This window comes from Bubalus kerabau, chromosome 15, assembly GCF_029407905.1.
Source record: "Bubalus kerabau isolate K-KA32 ecotype Philippines breed swamp buffalo chromosome 15, PCC_UOA_SB_1v2, whole genome shotgun sequence".
Lineage (NCBI taxonomy): Eukaryota > Metazoa > Chordata > Mammalia > Artiodactyla > Bovidae > Bubalus > Bubalus kerabau.
The window spans coordinates 55,629,551-55,644,299 of NC_073638.1; the positions used below are offsets into that span (position 1 = coordinate 55,629,551).

The 14,749-nt window shown below is 47.4% G+C and overlaps 1 pseudogene; it reads left to right on the forward strand.

The window, feature by feature from the left end:
- Positions 1-1,337: 1,337 nt before the first annotated feature.
- Positions 1,338-9,160, forward strand: LOC129627859 (2-acylglycerol O-acyltransferase 2-like; annotated as a pseudogene).
- The last annotated feature ends 5,589 nt before the right edge of the window (positions 9,161-14,749 follow it).

Here is a 14,749-nt window from a genome sequence, read left to right on the forward strand (position 1 = left end):
GTCATCAGAGTCCATCAAAGTGGCTGGCTGTGGTGGTGGAAAGCAGCTTTCCATCGCAAGAGATATTTAAATCAACAAAAGAATAGAGCATGAACTTGTGATAAAATGATATTCAACTGACTTGTAAACATTTTCAAGAATACTCAGATCCATTAGGAAAGCACTGTAACCACAATGAAATTTCAAGGCACCTAGGCAGTCAGCCATGAAAGGCAGAGTCCTAGGCACTGGAAGACCAGGATATTCCCTGTGTGACCACTTTGGAAAGCTCTGTGGCTATGTGGAGACTGTAGTATGGACAGGTGAGGGGAAGTCAAGTTCAGTTTTAGATGGGTTGTGATGGACGTGCCAACCAGGCTGTGAAGGAGGTTGTCAACTACCCACCTACATAGTTAAGTATGGGGCAGAGAGGAAGGTCAGGGCTGGAGATGCAGTTTGGAATTTTTCTTCCTGTAGACAGACTGCAAGGCCATGAGCCTGGATGAGGTCTCTACGGGAGAGAGGGTAGAGAGAAGAGAGAGTTCCAAGGACTGAGGGGACAGAGGGGCCCTGAAACACTTAGTCTGGTGAAGGGTAAGAGCCACCATGGAGACCCAGGGGCAGCCAGAGGGGCAGGAGGGAAACCAGGAGAGTATGGTGTCCACAGACCAAGTGACTTCAAGAAGAGGGAGGGAAGAGCTGTGACTGAGGCTGCTGAAAGTTCAAGACCAGAGCTGAGAACTGACCATTGGATTTAGCAGTTTGGAAACCACTGGTGAAGTTGTCAAGGGCAGTTCCATGGAACAGTGGCATCTGAAGTCGAGAGGAGGGAGGACAGAATGGCAGGAGAGGGTGTGGAAATCAGACAGCCCTCCCTAAGTTGTGCTGTCCAGGCAAACTGAGGAAAAGGGCAGGAGATGGAGGAGATGGTGGGGCCCAGAGATATTTATATGGGAGCTGGTACTGATTATTTGTAAAGGGGAACCATGAACATGGCAGGTGAAAGGAGACAATAACTTAGCCAAGTAGTTGAGTAGCTGGGAAGAGGGCAAGATTGCCCTACACTTGCTGCTTCCCTTGCCGAGATTTGAACAAAGGTGATCTGGTAGATAAAGTATTGCCTGAAGAGTCCATTGCACTTCTCTATCTCTGTAATAAGTTTATCCAGGCCAGGTGAGTTAAAAGTTTTCACCTAGGATACTGGTCTCTGCCAGGGTAGGTGCAATGAGATTCTAGGGCTGGCTGGACACACCACAAAAACACCCCACCTCACACAAATGCTTAGCAACTTCTGGCAGCAAGTGTCTCAGACCACAGAAGAGCTCAGAGAAGCCTCCAGAGGAAGCAGAGGAATCAGCATGGTGGAGTTTGCACCTTTGTTTGTGCCACTGGAATGCAGGCTGTAGACCTTCGCGGTCCTGCAGTTGATCTTCTCTTACTTGGCCCTGCGTAAGGAAAGCTGAGATGGATTTGGGAGGCCATGGGCACCTGCCAATTTGGGTGCACATGGTGCATTGATGGGGGAAAGATACAGGTCAGTGGATGCTGAGCTCAGTGCCTGGGGATCACCTGGGATGAGGGACATCTTGCACATATGGCCTTGGGGGAACTTTGCCAACAGGAGATGTCTGACTGTCCATTACCACCTCAGCCCAGCCTGGGACCTGGGAGTGTCTAGAGGAGGACAGAGAGTCAAGAAACCTTGGGCCTGGAACTCAAAGAAGGGCAGCTGAGGAAAGGCATCCAGACCCTCTGATGCCAGGAACAGTAGCTTGTACCTTGTCCCTTATCTCAAGGAAAAGAGGATCCCCAGGAGGGCTTCAGGCACAGAGGAGTGACAAAGTCCAATCTGTGGGAGACAAGCTGTAATTTAGGGATCTTCTGTGTTGGGGTGTTGGGGGAGACAGATGACAGGGAGCAGCTGTTAGCAAATTAGATTTGGGTATACAGTACTTGGATGCAATCTCAAAAACGACAGAATGATCTCTGTTCGTTTCCAAGGCACCATTCAATATCACAGTAATCCAAGTCTATGCCCCAACCAGTAAAGCTGAAAAAGCTGAAGTTGAATGGTTCTATGAAGACCTACAAGACCTTTTAGAACTAACACCCCAAAAAGATGTCCTTTTCATGATAGGGGACTGGAATGCAAAAGTAGGAAGTCAAGAAACACCTGGAGTAACAGGCAAATTTGGCCTTGGAATACAGAATGAAGCAGGGCAAAGGCTAATATAGTTTTGCCAAGAAAATGCACTGGTCATAGCAAACACCCTCTTCCAACAACACAAGAGAAGACTCTACACATGGACATCACCATATGGTCAACACCAAAATCAGATTGATTATATTCTTTGCAGCCAATGATGGAGAAGCCCTATACAGTCAACAAAAACAAGACCAGGAGCTGACTGTGGCTCAGATCATGAACTCTTTATTGCCAAATTCAGACTTAAATTGAAGAAAGTAGGGAAAATCACTAGACCATTCAGGTATGAGCTAAATCAAATCCCTTATGTTTATACAGTGGAAGTGAGAAATAGATTTAAGGGACTAGATCTGATAGGTAGAGTGCCTGATGAACTATGGAATGAGGTTTGTGACATTGTACAGGAGACAGGGATCAAGACCATCCTCATAGAAAAGAAATTCAAAAGAGCAAAATGGCTGTCTGGGGAGGCCTTACAAATAGCTGTGAAAAGAAGAGAAGCAAAAAGCAAAGGAGAAAAGGAACGATATAAGCATCTGAATGCAGAGTTCCAAAGAATAGCAAGAAGAGATGAGAAAGCCTTCCTCAGCGATCAATGCAAAGAAATAGAGGAAAACAACAGAATGGGGAAGACTAGAGATCTCTTCAAGAAAATTAGAGATACCAAGGGACCATTTCATGCAAAGATGGGCTCGATAAAGGACAGAAGTGGCATGGACCTAACAGAAGCAGAAGATATTAAGAAAAGGTGGCAAGAATACACAGAAGGACTATACAAAAAGGATCTTCATGACCAAGATAATCACGATGGTGTGATCACTCACCTAGAGCCAGACATCCTGGAATGTGAAGTAACTATGCTCCTCTGCCCATGGGATTTTCCAGGCAAGAATACTGAAGTGGGTTGCCATTTCCTTCTCCAGAGGATCTTCCTGACCCAGGGATTGAACCCAGGTCTCCCTCACTGTAGGCAGATGCTTTACCATCTGAGCCACCAGGGAAGTCCACCAGGGGCTAAGGGAGAAGGATAAATTGAGAGATTTAGACTGGCAAATAACACAACTGTATATACAATAGATGACAATAAGAACCTACTGTATAGCACAGGGCTCTCTACTCAGTGCTCTGTAATGGTCTATATAGGAAAAAAATTAAAAAAGAAAAAAAAAGAGTGGACATATGTATGTGTATAACAGATTTACCTCTCTATACACCTGACACTAATACAACATTGTAAATGAATTATAATCTAATAAAACTTTAAAACAATAATAAAATACCAAAGATTCATTTCAATAACAAGTATTTTGTTAAAGATATTTTACCATCATAAAAATTGAAATGACAAAACAAAGTGCTCCAAGCACAACACTGAATTCAACACCACGAGGGCAGGGCTTCCTGTCTGTTGTTCACGGCTGTACCACCAGCACCTGGCATGTTGTATGTGCTCTGCAGAAACAGCCTTTGTGAACCCTAATCTACTTTGGCTTATGCATTTTACTATTCAGACGGGGGTTCCCCAGTAGCTCAGCTACTGAGTACTGAGTACTGTAGGCAGGAGATAGCCTCTCAGGAATCTCTGAGGAAGTGTTCTAGAAGGTAAATGGGAGGAGTCAGGATTTACAGGTTTTTGAGGGGGAAAAAAACAAAAACATGTAGTTAAACATCAAAAGAATCAGCCTGTAATGCAGGAGCCACAGGAGATGTGGGTTCGATCCCTGGGTTGGGAAGATCCCCTGGAGGAGGGCATGGCAACTCACTCCAGTATTCTTGCCTGGAGAATCCCATGGACAGAGGAGCCTGGCTGGCTATAGCCCAAACGGTTGCAAAGAGTCAGACACAACTGAAGCAACTTAACACCCACACATGCACTATTCAGACTGGGTCAAAAGTCCCCTTCTCCAGGAAGTAGGCTATGAATGACAGGCCCAGTTTACCCTACTTTCAAATAGACTACAGGTGGAGGATGAACTTCTTTAAGAGCATAAGAACAGGGTGTTGAATGGAGGGAATGGAATGGAGAGGACACAATATTCTCTAACAGTGAGGCTCCATTGGTATGAGATTAAAGACAGACCCACAGACCACCTGACCCAGAGTTAAAGCAGGGATTAGTCTGTGAAAGGGACTCAGAATTATAAGTCTTGGAGGAATTGCCCACTGGGGCTGTCTCTAGCCCTGCTGCAGTCCTGATGAACAGGCCAGGCATGAGTTGTTCTCTTCCTCCCTCCTTCCTTCAGCAGGACAGGGCCTGGCAGCAAAGGAAAGAGCTCAGCAAAACTAAAGAACCTGGGAGTTGTATCAACTGAGCAGCTTAGTGTAGCTGGAACATGAGGTGCATGTGATGAGTGAGACTGGAACAAGAGAGGGTTTGGGCCACCAGTGGGGAGCTTGAGCTCAGGCTGAGCTGCTTGAGCTGAGCCTCAAAGTTATGAGAAGTCATGGGGGGACTTTAACTAAAGGGGGAATGTGGTGGGATTTATCTATGTTGAGGTGAGGGTAGACAGGAAATGGGCTGGGTAGAAAGAACGCCTTTTCTCTGGGGTTCTAAAGAATGGATACCAGAAAGAGTTCATCCTGTTACACCTCCATCAGGCATTTATTGAGCAGCTGGTGAATACAGAGAGGGAGGTGGATGGGGAAGACACAAGTGAGTAAGCAATCTGGTGCCGTAGGAAAATGCCAGTTTGATTAGGCCAACTGGTTTCAAATCCAGGCTCTCAATGTGACACGGGTGGTGTTGACTGCATTTGCTCCTCCTGAAGCCTTGGGAAGCTGGTCTCTTCCTTCAGGGGTGAGGGCTGGACTGGACTGTGCTCCTCATGCTGGGTAGATGAGGATAGCTCGTTCCTTCATACCTCTTACCACTGAAGGTTTCTGCTTCCCTTCCCAGACATTATCTGCTACGTAGCTTTCATTGGCCTCCTGTTCACAAGATTCTGGATGATCAGTATCCTGTATGTGTGATCTGGTGGTACCTGGATCGAGACATGCCACGGCAGCGGGGCAGGCAGAGTGCTTTCCTAAAACGCTGGGCTGTATGGTAGTGCACGAAGGACTATTTCCCCATCTCAGTGAGTAAGGGGCTGGCTAGGGAGTGGTCAGGACCATCGTCCCCAGGAGTCCATGGAGAAGTGTGACCCTGTGTGCAGTGAGCAGGATATTGGCCTGGGAAGCAGGAGGCAGGTTTCCACCACTCTGTGGCCAGTGGAAGAGTCTGCTTCTATCTGGCTACAGTTCTCCAACTTCAGTAAGGTGAGGCCACTATGAGGACTTGATGAAAAAATCAGGATTTGAGGAACCCAGTAGGCCATGAAGTGCAGCAAAGTTATGTATCTTCCAGGTGTAAATCTGTAAGGAATTTACAGGTTTTACAGTGGGGTGAAGGAATCTGCAATGAAAACAAAATTTTCTGAGAGCATCTAGCTGACACTTCATCCGATGATGATACTGGTACCCTAAAAGGAAAGAAAGTGTGATCAAGGACATAGAGCAGGGTCTTTTATTGATTTTAAAGTGTGTGCATTAGCTCTGAGGTTAGAATCAGAACAGAGAGCTCTCAGGATGTATCCTGCCCCAACTTTGATATGCTGTGTGTCCTTAGACAGAACTTTGCTCATTCTGAATCTCAGTTTCCCCAGGGATCTGCTAAACAGTCCGATTCCTCCTCTTCTACCTATCTCTTAATCTCTGATCACTGACTCATGGAACCTTATGTGCATTTTGTACACTTGACCCTGGACCCAAGGATAAGTCCTTAGGGATGCAGGCCCCTGAATTTGAATGAACTGACCTTTGTCCATTACTGAATCCCAGACAGACTAAATCCTTGGATGTAAGCAGCTGTGATGGTAAATTTTCTAGTGGGGACAGGAAGAGGAAGGCAGTTAGGACACAGAGAGGAGCCAGGCAGGGACAGGTGGCCCTTTCTGGGCACAGGAGAGAAGAATGTATACAGTGACACCTCTAGGAGTGGACATCATAGGTTCTAATACAGGGTCTGCAATATAGCAGCTGTATGACCTTGGGTGAGTTACACATGCTCTCTGAGCTTCAGTTTCTTCATGTGTAAACTGGAAATGTTGCCACATACATCATTGCATTGTGTGGATTCCATGAGAGATCAGGTCATTCTGGGGACTTCTAAGGACAGCATCTGGCTCTCCTTTCACACCTGGAGGGGCTGTTGATTGCACATCTGGCAGAAAAATCATTCTGAGCCTGTCTGTGCTTCTGAGAGGATTTCTCAAATAAGGCACTGTTGAAATTGTGGGAAACCGAGCCTTATTTGAAGAAATTTCACCTGCACAGAGTTCAGAATTGTGGGTTTCCTGGGGGGCTCAACTGGTAAGAATCTGCCTGCGATGTGGGAGACCTGGGTTTGATCCCTGGGTTGGGAAGATCCCCTGGAGAAGGGAGCCACTACCCGCTACAATGTTCTGACCTGGACGATTCCATGCTCTGTATGGCCCATGAGGTTGCAAAGCGCCCACAGGACTGAGCGACTTTATTTTCACTTTCACTGCAGTCCTGTGGCATCAACACCGGCAGAGCACTGGTGGGCAGTCCCCCTGTGTGGCCAGCAGAGAGAATGATGGCATGCACGTTGACTCCCCTGTCCTGGACTGTCCCACTCCAGTGTTCTTGCCTGGGGAATCCCAGGGACGGGGGAGCCTGCTGGGCTGCCGTCTATGGGGTCGCACAGAGTCGGACACAACTTAAGTGACTTAGCAGCAGCAGCAGTCCTGGACTGAGGCCTGCAGGGGGCACTGTGGCGCGCAGATTCTGGACTCGTGTCACCTCCCAGGAGAATTTCCAAGACATCCACAAACCTTTACAGAGCCTTCACAGGCCTTGCAGGGTTCTTAGGATGGCAGTGAATAGGGGGCCAGGGAGTCTCTGCGGTCTACTGAAAACAAGTGCACAACCTAAAAGCTGTCAGGGGTTTTGTTCTGACACATTGCTGAGTACTGTAGGCAGGAGATAGCCTCTCAGGAATCTCTGAGAAGGTGTTCTATAAGGTAAAATGGGAGGAGTCAGGACTTAGGGTTTTTGAGGGGGAAAAAAACAAAAACATGTAGTAAAACATCAAAAGATTATTGCCAGTCAAAAAGCAGACGTTTCCAATTAATGATTTTCATGTTTTTCTACATACGGGGAGATAAAAGGCTGGGCTCATTGCAATTATTCCTTTGATGTGCATCCTCACTCTCTGTGACCAGTGACCTATTTCCTCCTTCTTGAGTTCAAGGCCCACTGTCAGCAGCAGCTACAGTGACTGCTGGCTTGAAAGCGGGCAAGCAGCACTCCTTGTCCTGACAGCTCTGCTGGGCCTACTCCACATTACAAGCATGTGCACTGGGACTCTATGAGCCACTGCCTAGTGGCAGAGTTTCTAGCAAAAGTAGGAGACTTACTTCTGAGCACTGGAGTTTTCCAAATGCACCCTATGGGCTTCCTAAGAGCTAATGGTGGAAAATCAGGATATCCCCAAGTACAACTGCTTCCCCCTCATGCTGAAGATCAGTCCAGGAGCCGGCTTTCTGTGTAAGATATCATTATCCCGGAGCAGCAGTGTCTACACAGACCAAGGCCTGAGCAGGTGTGAAGTGCTGTGGGCAGGCTGTGACCTGGTATCAGGAAGTCCTACAGACTTGGCATGACAGCTCCCTGGCCCTTCTCCACCCACACCTTCGGGCACCACTAGAGATTTCATGCCCCTCCTCCCAGCCCCTACCTTCAGCACCCTGGGGTCTCTTACACTGAGTCACAGCGACTCAGGGGTCCAGCCCTCCACCCAGGACAGAACTCCAGCTGTCACAGTCCTTGGAGAGATGCTCACTCCCTCCTGAAGTGGCTCCTTCATTCTGGATGGGCTCTGCCTGGGACAGGGTTTCATGTAGGACAGGGGCTTGGGTCCCTGTCACCCTCCCAGGAGTCTCACCTCTGCCTTGGGCAGGAGGCCTTCCTTCCCTGGTGGGCTGTATCAGCTTCATCCATTCATGGGTCTGTTCTCTCCCTCTGTTCTACAGTCTCCCAGAGCATCTCCTTTGCTCCCGGCCTGCGATGGGGACTAGGCTCCTCAGATAGGCTGTATCTAATCTCAGGACACTCACATGGGGGTTTATAGCACTTGGGCTCAGGGGACACAGAAGAGGTCCGTACAGAAAATCAGCAGGTGGACCAGCAGTGGAACAAGGTGCAGCCCTGATTCACCAGGTTGCTGTTCCTTCAGCTGGTCTAGACTGCCGAGCTGGATCCCTTCTGGAACTACCTCGCAGGCTTCCACTCTCATGGGGTCCTTGCCACTGGAACTTTTACCAACCTGTGCACAGAGGGCACAGGCTTCTGCTCAGCTTTCCCAGGCATCCGCTCGCATCTGATGCTGCTGCACTGGGGTTTCTGGGCCCCTGTCTACAGGGATTACATCATGTCAGGGGGTGACATGCCCCTGCCACTCTTTCTATCCCAGGATGATGAGGGCTGAAGGCATGAGGAAGGGTTTTAAGGAAGGTGGCCAACTGTTCTGTACTTCTTTCAAGTGAATGTGTAGTAGACAAGGAGATGAGACCCAAAGAAGCATTTCCCATAGGTCTGTGCTTAGTGATGAGCTTGGTGGGAGAATTGGGCAAAGGGAGTTCCCTGCCAACAGGGAACTCCCTGCAGGAGAGTTGGGTAGAGCCCAGGCAACATAGTCCTGAACCGTGCTTGCCCCCTTCACACTGCACGTGACCACCGTCCTCTCTCCCCAGGGCTGGTCTCATCAGACAAGGAGAGCACTGTTCACATCCTGAGCAGGAAAGGAGGCAGCAACCTGCTGTCCATTGTTGTTGGAGGCCTCCAGGGGTCACTGAATGCCACGCCTGGAGCCTACAAGCTGGTGCTGCAGAACCGCAAGGGCTCACCCTGATGCACGGGTATTGGGGAGAGGGCTCTGCATTCAACTGGAGATTGGCAAGGATTGTAGTTTGAAGGGAAGACTGCAGAGACAAATGCAGATCCTATTTTGGCAGGGAGAATCTCAATCCATTGACAATGAAGATTGTATGTTGGTGATAGATGCACTGTCTCAGGCCCAAATACCCAGAGAAAATTCTAGAAAGAAGATTTTGTGACTAAAGGGATTAAGTCTCAAAGGTCATATTGCTGAAAGCTTGCATTACATCTGAGACCCAGAGAATCTGGGTGAATGGAATTTGGGGCATCCTGGAATGTGAAGTCAAGTGGGCCTTAGAAAGCATCACTATGAACAAAGCTAGTGGAGGTGATGGAATTCCAGTGGAGCTATTTCAAATCCTGACAGATGATGCTGTGAAAGTGCTGCACTCAACATGCCAGCAAATTTGGAAAACTCAGCAGTGGCCACAGGACTGGAAAAGGTCAGTTTTCATTCCAATCCCAAAGAAAGGCAATGCCAAAGAATGCTCAAACTACCGCACAATTGCACTCATCTCACACACTAGTAAAATAATGCTCAAAATTCTCCAAACCAGGCTTCAGCAATATGTGAACCATGAACTTCCAGATGTTCAAGCTGGTTTTAGAAAAGGCAGAGGAACCAAAGATCAAATTGCCAACATCTACTGGATCATGGAAAAAGCAAGAGAGTTCCAGAAAAACATCTATTTCTGCTTTATTGACTATGCCAAAGCCTTTGACTGTGTGGATCACAATAAACTGTGGAAAATTCTGAAAGAGATGGGAATACCAGACCACCTGATCTGCCTCTTGAGAAATTTGTATGCAGGTCAGGAAGCAACAGTTAGAACTGGACATGGAACAACAGACTGGTTCCAAATAGGAAAAGGAGTACGTCAAGGCTGTATATTGTCACCCTGTTTATTTAACTTCTATGCAGAGTACATCATGAGAAACGCTGGGCTGGAAGACACACAAGCTGGAATCAAGATTGCTGGGAGAAATCTCAATAACCTCAGACATGCAGATGACACCACCCTTATGGCAGAAAGTGAAGAGGAACTAAAAAGGCTCTTGATGAAAGTGAAAGTGGAGAGTGAAAAAGTTGGCTTAAAGCTCAACATTCAGAAAACGAAGATCATGGCATCCAGTCCCATCACTTCATGGGAAATAGATGGGGAAACAGTGGAAACAGTGTCAGACTTTATTTTTTTGGGCTCCAAAATCACTGCAGATGGTGACTGCAGCCATGAAATTAAAAGACGCTTACTCCTTGGAAGGAAAGTTATGACCAACCTAGATAGCATATTCAAAAGCAGAGACATTACTTTGCCAACAAAGGTTCATCTAGTCAAGACTATGGTTTTTCCTGTGGTCATGTATGGATGTGAGAGTTGGACTGTGAAGAAGGCTGAGCGCCGAAGAATTGATGGCTTTGAACTGTGGTGTTGGAGAAGACTCTTGAGAGTCCCTTGGACTGCAAGGAGATCCAACCAGTCCATTCTGAAGGAGATCTGCCCTGGGATTTCTTTGGAAGGAATGATGCTAAAGCTGAAACTCCAGTACTTTGGCCACCTGATGCGAAGAGTTGACTCATTGGAAAAGACTCTGATGCTGGGAGGGATTGGGGGCAGGAGAAGAAGGGGACGACAGAGGATGAGATGGCTGGATGGCATCACTGATTCGATGGACGTGAGTCTGGATGAACTCCGGGAGATGGTGATGGACAGGGAGGCCTGTCGCACTGCGATTCATGGGGTCGCAAAGAGTCGGACACGACTGAGCGACTGGACTGAACTGAACTGAACTGAGAGAGCTCTTCTCCTATTTTTAAATATCTGTGAAAAATACAAGCAAGCCAGGGGAGAAGAGATTTTGCTAGAAACTCTGCAGATGTTTCAAACCTGGCAGGACTTTCACCAGTATTGTGGTCTCCCTCTCATGATCCTGTAAACTGAAAGGGTTAATTTTGAATTTATAATGAATCTACTTCTTTAACTTGCTGCTTCTTGTTACTGTAGTAATATACATAATGATCTGCCTAAGGGAGATAATCAGAGTTAAAGGAGTTTTGGGGCCTAGAAAAGAAAACAACAATCTCAAAGGCTCTTGCTGAATTATCTAACTTCAGAGAAAAAAAAACGAACTTTAGGTCCCGCCCTGAGCTGATGCTCCAGGCCGGTTGTAGCTATTTGGGACTAATTACCTCGTGTCCAGAAACCTTCAACCCCATACATCTGCCAGATACTTATCACCCCCTGCCCAGAAGACTTATCACCCCCTGCCCAACTACAAATGCCATCTCAACTAAAGAATACTCAAAACATCCCGCCTGACTAATGTTTCCCTTATGGCTGCCACAAATCTCCCTTTAAATATGAAGCCTCCCTGATCCCTCTTAGGCTCAGCCTGGCCATTAGGCTGACTGTTGCCCCTCCTTGCCTGAATAAAAGTAACCTACTTTCGTTGAGGTCCTCTCTCCTTTTCTGCCTCGGGGGAAACTATACCTTATATTCTTGGTGCAGAACCCGGGAGAGGGCGAAGCACTCATCTCACTCTCTCTCTCTCTCTCTCAATCTCTCTCTCTCTCTCCCTCCCTCTCATTGTTTTCCCTTTTCCAGGAGTCTGGGAGCGTGAACACCCCAGAAAGTTCACTTTCTGCTGGGGCTTGTAAGTTCCCCTTGGGGACGCTAGTGCCTTCGTGAGCGGTACAAGCTTGTGCTAAGGCTTTATTGGTGCTTCGAGTACCCCCAGGCCTCGGCTCTACCCTCTTCCTCTCTTTCTCTCTGACGACCTCTGGAATAGGGAACTCTTGCCATTCGACCACTCTACATGCAACACTCCTCTCAAGCAGGCCCCTAGATTAAGGTAAGATCTGGACGGTGTTCTAGAGGCGCCTAGAACTCAGTCCTCTCCAGGTCCCGGGGACCCCCAGCCTAGGGCCACTCTGTAGGCAACGGTGGGGGACGCTCCATCTAGTACAGAGCTCCCTTCTCGTAACTCCTACTGCGACTACGAATAGGAGCCTCTGCTTGCCTTTCAGTTATGGGGTCTGGCCAATCTGTCCCAAAAGATTCCCCTCTGGCCTGTGTTCTCAAAAATCTCAAATCACTCTTACTCACTGAACTCAAAGCTAACCACTTAAAACAACTCTGTATACAGATCTGGCCTCAATACCAATTTGACAATCAAGACCGCTGGCCTAAAGTTGGCACATTTGACTTTAACATTCTTCAAAATCTCACCGACTTCCTTAAACGGAATGGCAAGTGGTCGGAGGCCCCATATGCCTTTCAGTTATGGGGTCTGGCCAATCTGTCCCAAAAGATTCCCCTCTGGCCTGTGTTCTCAAAAATCTCAAATCACTCTTACTCACTGAACTCAAAGCTAACCACTTAAAACAACTCTGTATACAGATCTGGCCTCAATACCAATTTGACAATCAAGACCGCTGGCCTAAAGTTGGCACATTTGACTTTAACATTCTTCAAAATCTCACCGACTTCCTTAAACGGAATGGCAAGTGGTCGGAGGCCCCATATGCCCAAGCCTTTCGGGCCCTTTGGAGCAGGCCCTCCCTATGCAAGGCCTGCTCCACCCACGAGGTCCTTCTATGCACCTTGCCTGCCAAGCAAAAGGGCTCTTCTTCAACTAACAGCTGACCTCGACCTTCCGCGCCCCTGGAATTTGACCCCGCGGACGAGCCCCCTTCCTACCCACCACCCCACCAACCCTCTCCTTCCCCCTCATCCAACTCACCTACTGACCCCAAAACCTCTCCTGACTCCCCCTCGACCCCACTACCCCATCTCCCCGACTCCCCCTTCCCCCTTCCCTCCCCCACTGCCACACAGGTCATGTACCCAACACGTGTTTCCTCTGAGAGAGGTGGCAGGACCAGAGGGCCCCACCCGAGTCCATGTGCCATTTTCATTGTCAGACATGAGCAAGATAGAAGAAAAGTTAGGATCATTTTCTGAAAATCCTACCAGATACAGAAAAGAATTCCTGAGACTCTCCCAGGCCTATAACCTCACATGGAGTGACGTCTATTATATCCTAAAGGTCACTCTCACCCCAGATGAAAAAGACCATATCTGGCAAGCAGCGAAAGCCCGTGCTGATCATTTACATAACCAAGACCAGGATAGCCCAGTTGCTGATGAGGTGGTGCCTCAGTTAGATCCCCACTGGACTTACCAGCTTGGTGACCCAGGTATCAGGAGACTCAATCATATGATTACCTGCATTCTAGTACAGAAAAATACTCATATCCATGTCAATTATGATAAAGTCAGGAAAATCACCCAAGGGGCAGATGAAAATCCAGCCTTACTCTTGGCACGCCTCACAGAGGCAGTCCAGAAGTATACCAACCTAGATATCACCACCCTTGCTGGGTTACTCTACCTTCATGTTCAATTCATCAGCCAGTCTGCCCCTGACATCAGACACAAGCTTCAACAACTAGAAAAGGGCCCTGAGACCCCCAAAGAGACCTTCTAGAAGTAGCCTTCAAGGTGTTCAATAATATAGAGGAGGAGGCTAAGAGAGAAAAAAGACCGTGGACTGGTTGGATCTCCTTGCAGTCCAAGGAACTCTCAAGAATCTTCTCCAACAACACAGTTCAAAAGCATCAATTCTTCGGCGCTCAGCCTTCTTCACAGTCCAACTCTCACATCCATATATGACCACTGGAAAAACCTTAGCCTTGACTAGACAAATCTTTGTTGGCAAAGTAATGTCTCTGCTTTTGAATATGCTATCTAGGTTGGTCATAACTTTCCTTCCAAGGAGTAAGCGTCTTTTAATTTCATGGCTGCAATCACCATCTGCAGTGGTTTTGGAGCCCAAAAAAATAAAGTCTGACACTGTTTCCACTGTTTCCCCATCTATTTCCCATGAAGTGATGGGACCAGATGCCATGATCTTAGTTTTCTGAATGTTGGGCTTGAAGCCAACTTTTTCACTCTCCACTTTCACTTTCATCAAGAGCCTTTTTAGTTCCTCTTCACTTTCTGCCATAAGGGTGGTGTCATCTGCATATCTGAGGTTATTTCTCCCAGCAATCTTGATTCCAGCTTGTGTGTCTTCCAGCCCAGCATTTCTCATGATGTACTCTGCATATAAGTTAAATAAGCAGGGTGACAATATACAGCCTTGACGTACTCCTTTTCCTATTTGGAACCAGTCTGTTGTTCCATGTCCAGTTCTAACTGTTGCTTCCTGATCTGCATATAGGTTTCTCAAGAGGCAGGTCAGGTGGTCTGGTATTCCCATCTCTTTCAGAATTTTCCACAGTTTACTGTGATCCACACAGTCAAAGGCTATGACATAGTCAATAAAGCAGAAATAGATGTTTTTCTGGAACTCTCTTGCTTTTTCCATGATCCAGTAGATGTTGGCAATTTGATCTCTGGTTCCTCTGCCTTTTCTAAAACCAGCTTGAACATCTGGAAGTTCATGGTTCACATATTGCTGAAGCCTGGTTTGGAGAATTTTGAGCATTATTTTACTAGAGTGTGAGATGAGTGCAATTGTGCAGTAGTTTGAGCATTCTTTGGCATTGCCTTTCTTTGGGATTGGAATGAAAACTGACCTTTTCCAGTCCTGTGGCCACTGCTGAGTTTTCCAAATTTGCTG